At 30.6% G+C, this 6,000-nt stretch overlaps 2 non-coding genes across 2 annotated transcripts; both read right to left on the reverse strand.

Moving 5' to 3' along the window:
• Positions 1-991: 991 nt before the first annotated feature.
• On the reverse strand, positions 992-1,063 carry TRNAM-CAU (transfer RNA methionine (anticodon CAU)). Its single transcript has one exon. It is a non-coding gene; the product is annotated as a tRNA-Met (tRNA).
• Positions 1,064-3,810: 2,747 nt separating this feature from the next.
• Positions 3,811-3,882, reverse strand: TRNAM-CAU (transfer RNA methionine (anticodon CAU)). Its single transcript has one exon. It is a non-coding gene; the product is annotated as a tRNA-Met (tRNA).
• Positions 3,883-6,000: the final 2,118 nt, after the last annotated feature.

Below are 6,000 nucleotides of genomic sequence, written 5' to 3' on the forward strand. Positions count from 1 at the left end.
AGCGACCAAGTCACAAAAAACAATGTTTGAAGAGAAAAATAGGTCTTTTCCGTTTACTTTAGACATAAGCTTTTTGGGAATAACACTTTCTGCTCAGGAAAAAGAAAAAGGAAAAAAATGTAACGTAGTGTATTATTATTAAGGTTTTAATTACTCTATCAACATTATTCGATATTTGTGAAGTTTTATTTAAACTTTCAACAGTAACTTCTAAGTATGTGACTGGAGACGTTCTAAATAATGAGACTTTCAAACTTCCTAATAAATTCGAAAACATTGGGACAAATAATTTATTTTTTTGTAAATGATGATAATGTCGTATTTGGAGAAGTGTGGCGATTCTTTCTCTATACGATTTGGGTTTTCGTTTTTATTTACTTTTAAAGATACGTTAATTTTATAGAAATTGCCATATCATGCAGACGAATACCGTTTAATATAAATCAGCTTTCATTCTATACTACATTTACAAGTGAATTTCTATTGTTTATAATTTTTTTTATATTAAGTCCTCTGCGTGCTACTCAGAAAATCTTACAAAGAGAAGTAACGGAATTCACAAATTCCCCAACTTAGTCTGTTGAAAGTGAATTAGTTTAACGCACTCTCTACTTTCGTTGTTTATCACTATTTTCACCATCAGATATTTCTAAATTTGAATCTTTATATTCTGTTTCTTCTATTTTGTGCAAATGACATCTTAATAGCCTTTATTCTTAATCAGCTACAATGCGGAAAAGTCCCAATATGATAACTAAACGGTTTATACATTTATTGTTTAGAAGTATATATAACTTTTAGTAGATATAGAAAACTTAGAAGTTCACCGTCTTTTCTTTACAGTTCTTTTACGTTTGAAATTTTACTAGAAATTTTCGTTGGAATTGAACAAAATGTAGTGATTTGAAGCTTCATGTTTAGCCTCAGGTCTAGAGTTTGTCGTTTTGTTTTCGTGCCTTTCTTTGCGATATTTAAAAAAGAGAAAACAACGTAGCAGAGCGTGGTTTCGATCCACGGACCTCTGGGTTATGGGCCCAGCACGCTCCCACTGCGCCACTCTGCTTCGTTAGTTCATCTTTACTATAAAAGTTCATAAAAAAATACTTTATGCTATAAAATATATTGATGTTCGTTGTTTCTAATGGGCACTTTTCATGAAGGTGTAAATTGTTTCATTCATAAACCTTGTATGGTCTCGAATTGCTTTGGAAATAATTATCGCGTACGAGATATTTCAGACCTTATCTACTAACTTCCTTGTTAAATTTCTTAGAAACGATAAAAGTCTTATCACAATAACATTACGATAAAATTTTGGCTTTCCTATTATACGTCTATTCGAGCTATTTCAAGTCGATTAATCTTCCAATACTTGTCCTTGAACGAAATTTTTGATACTGTGATTCTCTCTTTTCAACGATATGTATTATATCTGCGATTTCGAAACTAATGACAAACACGTATTTTCAGGATATTTAAAATTCTAGTAATGTGTAAGAAGTATAGATAAAATTTTGTATGGATATGTTTTTGTAATACATGTCAAGAGTTCCGCCAACTACAAAGTTTATGAAAAGTAACGCTTTGCTGAAAGCATTGAGATATCGTCGGTTAAATGTTTACAACAAAAGCAAAGAATGATGATTAGGTCTTCATATAATACAAAATTTAACTAAATAACGAAAATAACGACAGAGGAAACATAAATAAAGAACATCAAGTTTACGGTTTTTTAAACTTTTTCTGATAGCGTTTTAGATATTTTCTAAATTTTATTTTGAAAAACAGTTTATGTGTAGCGAACGACATCACTAACGATTCTTATTTCATGAGGATATAGAACGAATTAAAATAAAACTAGGAATCGTGTCAGCACATATGTGTTTTCCTTTCTCGTTATTCAGTGTTTTCTATTCTTACTCGTTTAATAACAGCTGTTGTTAGACAGAATGACACAAAAGACAAATGTGAAAACCTATGGGAAGTTTATTTACGATTTCTCACATAATCAAACGTTGCTCTATTCCTTACGCTTTGTGACTAAAACGTACCTACTTTTTGTTCAGATTGGTTCACAACCAATTAACGAAACTATCACTTCGTGAGTTACGTGAGAATGAAAATAAATACGCACGACACACTATTCACATAGTAAGTTTTTTAACGTGTCGTTTCCCTCTTTGAAACAATTCGACGATGTTATTGTCCCCAATAAAGAAAAATCGAAGTTTGTACTTTCTGGACACTAACAAAATGTCATTTGGAAACGTTGAACGTGTCTAAAAGAAAAGGACTTAAGATTCTCGGTAAAGTTAGAAACATATATTTTAACCGATCGTGAATAATTTCAAGTACTTGTGTTGTTTTTCTAATGGATGAAATGGAAAGTTTAACAGGTTAGTGACAAAGTCGTGTTTGATAATCCGTTTTAGTAAACTTAATGTATTTGTAGACATTTGTCACATGAAAGGTATATAACACTACGTAAAACAAATTTTGTTCCTGAGTGGTGTCATTTCTCAATTGCTTATATTGTAAAAGTAAAGAAAATCGCCATTTTCTTCTTCAAACTTTGCTTTCGTTAATTGGTTAAGGAAATTCAGAAATTAACCTATTTTATATGTAAAAACGGGCAGAGCTACACATTTTCATTTACATAATGTGTGAATAATACAACATATGAACCAAGATTTATATGTATTTACACTAAATTTATATAAAAATGTTTAGAATAGAATAGTTTTTCGAGATTTGCGACTCTAATGCAAATCACTTTCAAGTATCAGCCCCAAACGTAATCTTCCATAATGTTTTCTTTACAAGCGACCAAGTCACAAAAAACAATGTTTGAAGAGAAAAATAGGTCTTTTCCGTTTACTTTAGACATAAGCTTTTTGGGAATAACACTTTCTGCTCAGGAAAAAGAAAAAGGAAAAAAATGTAACGTAGTGTATTATTATTAAGGTTTTAATTACTCTATCAACATTATTCGATATTTGTGAAGTTTTATTTAAACTTTCAACAGTAACTTCTAAGTATGTGACTGGAGACGTTCTAAATAATGAGACTTTCAAACTTCCTAATAAATTCGAAAACATTGGGACAAATAATTTATTTTTTTGTAAATGATGATAATGTCGTATTTGGAGAAGTGTGGCGATTCTTTCTCTATACGATTTGGGTTTTCGTTTTATTTACTTTTAAAGATACGTTAATTTTATAGAAATTGCCATATCATGCAGACGAATACCGTTTAATATAAATCAGCTTTCATTCTATACTACATTTACAAGTGAATTTCTATTGTTTATAATTTTTTTATATTAAGTCCTCTGCGTGCTACTCAGAAAATCTTACAAAGAGAAGTAACGGAATTCACAAATTCCCCAACTTAGTCTGTTGAAAGTGAATTAGTTTAACGCACTCTCTACTTTCGTTGTTTATCACTATTTTCACCATCAGATATTTCTAAATTTGAATCTTTATATTCTGTTTCTTCTATTTTGTGCAAATGACATCTTAATAGCCTTTATTCTTAATCAGCTACAATGCGGAAAAGTCCCAATATGATAACTAAACGGTTTATACATTTATTGTTTAGAAGTATATATAACTTTTAGTAGATATAGAAAACTTAGAAGTTCACCGTCTTTTCTTTACAGTTCTTTTACGTTTGAAATTTTACTAGAAATTTTCGTTGGAATTGAACAAAATGTAGTGATTTGAAGCTTCATGTTTAGCCTCAGGTCTAGAGTTTGTCGTTTTGTTTTCGTGCCTTTCTTTGCGATATTTAAAAAAGAGAAAACAACGTAGCAGAGCGTGGTTTCGATCCACGGACCTCTGGGTTATGGGCCCAGCACGCTCCCACTGCGCCACTCTGCTTCGTTAGTTCATCTTTACTATAAAAGTTCATAAAAAAATACTTTATGCTATAAAATATATTGATGTTCGTTGTTTCTAATGGGCACTTTTCATGAAGGTGTAAATTGTTTCATTCATAAACCTTGTATGGTCTCGAATTGCTTTGGAAATAATTATCGCGTACGAGATATTTCAGACCTTATCTACTAACTTCCTTGTTAAATTTCTTAGAAACGATAAAAGTCTTATCACAATAACATTACGATAAAATTTTGGCTTTCCTATTATACGTCTATTCGAGCTATTTCAAGTCGATTAATCTTCCAATACTTGTCCTTGAACGAAATTTTTGATACTGTGATTCTCTCTTTTCAACGATATGTATTATATCTGCGATTTCGAAACTAATGACAAACACGTATTTTCAGGATATTTAAAATTCTAGTAATGTGTAAGAAGTATAGATAAAATTTTGTATGGATATGTTTTTGTAATACATGTCAAGAGTTCCGCCAACTACAAAGTTTATGAAAAGTAACGCTTTGCTGAAAGCATTGAGATATCGTCGGTTAAATGTTTACAACAAAAGCAAAGAATGATGATTAGGTCTTCATATAATACAAAATTTAACTAAATAACGAAAATAACGACAGAGGAAACATAAATAAAGAACATCAAGTTTACGGTTTTTAAACTTTTTCTGATAGCGTTTTAGATATTTTCTAAATTTTATTTTGAAAAACAGTTTATGTGTAGCGAACGACATCACTAACGATTCTTATTTCATGAGGATATAGAACGAATTAAAATAAAACTAGGAATCGTGTCAGCACATATGTGTTTTCCTTTCTCGTTATTCAGTGTTTTCTATTCTTACTCGTTTAATAACAGCTGTTGTTAGACAGAATGACACAAAAGACAAATGTGAAAACCTATGGGAAGTTTATTTACGATTTCTCACATAATCAAACGTTGCTCTATTCCTTACGCTTTGTGACTAAAACGTACCTACTTTTGTTCAGATTGGTTCACAACCAATTAACGAAACTATCACTTCGTGAGTTACGTGAGAATGAAAATAAATACGCACGACACACTATTCACATAGTAAGTTTTTTAACGTGTCGTTTCCCTCTTTGAAACAATTCGACGATGTTATTGTCCCCAATAAAGAAAAATCGAAGTTTGTACTTTCTGGACACTAACAAAATGTCATTTGGAAACGTTGAACGTGTCTAAAAGAAAAGACTTAAGATTCTCGGTAAAGTTAGAAACATATATTTTAACCGATCGTGAATAATTTCAAGTACTTGTGTTGTTTTTCTAATGGATGAAATGGAAAGTTTAACAGGTTAGTGACAAAGTCGTGTTTGATAATCCGTTTTAGTAAACTTAATGTATTTGTAGACATTTGTCACATGAAAGGTATATAACACTACGTAAAACAAATTTTGTTCCTGAGTGGTGTCATTTCTCAATTGCTTATATTGTAAAAGTAAAGAAAATCGCCATTTTCTTCTTCAAACTTTGCTTTCGTTAATTGGTTAAGGAAATTCAGAAATTAACCTATTTTATATGTAAAAACGGGCAGAGCTACACATTTTCATTTACATAATGTGTGAATAATACAACATATGAACCAAGATTTATATGTATTTACACTAAATTTATATAAAATGTTTAGAATAGAATAGTTTTTCGAGATTTGCGACTCTAATGCAAATCACTTTCAAGTATCAGCCCCAAACGTAATCTTCCATAATGTTTTCTTTACAAGCGACCAAGTCACAAAAAACAATGTTTGAAGAGAAAAATAGGTCTTTTCCGTTTACTTTAGACATAAGCTTTTGGGAATAACACTTTCTGCTCAGGAAAAGAAAAAGGAAAAAATGTAACGTAGTGTATTATTATTAAGGTTTTAATTACTCTATCAACATTATTCGATATTTGTGAAGTTTTATTTAAACTTTCAACAGTAACTTCTAAGTATGTGACTGGAGACGTTCTAAATAATGAGACTTTCAAACTTCCTAATAAATTCGAAAACATTGGGACAAATAATTTATTTTTTTGTAAATGATGATAATGTCGTATTTGGAGAAGTGTGGCGATTCTTTCTCTATACGATTTGGGTTTTCG

This window comes from Tachypleus tridentatus, chromosome 13 (assembly GCF_004210375.1).
Source record: "Tachypleus tridentatus isolate NWPU-2018 chromosome 13, ASM421037v1, whole genome shotgun sequence".
Classification (NCBI taxonomy): domain Eukaryota; kingdom Metazoa; phylum Arthropoda; class Merostomata; order Xiphosura; family Limulidae; genus Tachypleus; species Tachypleus tridentatus.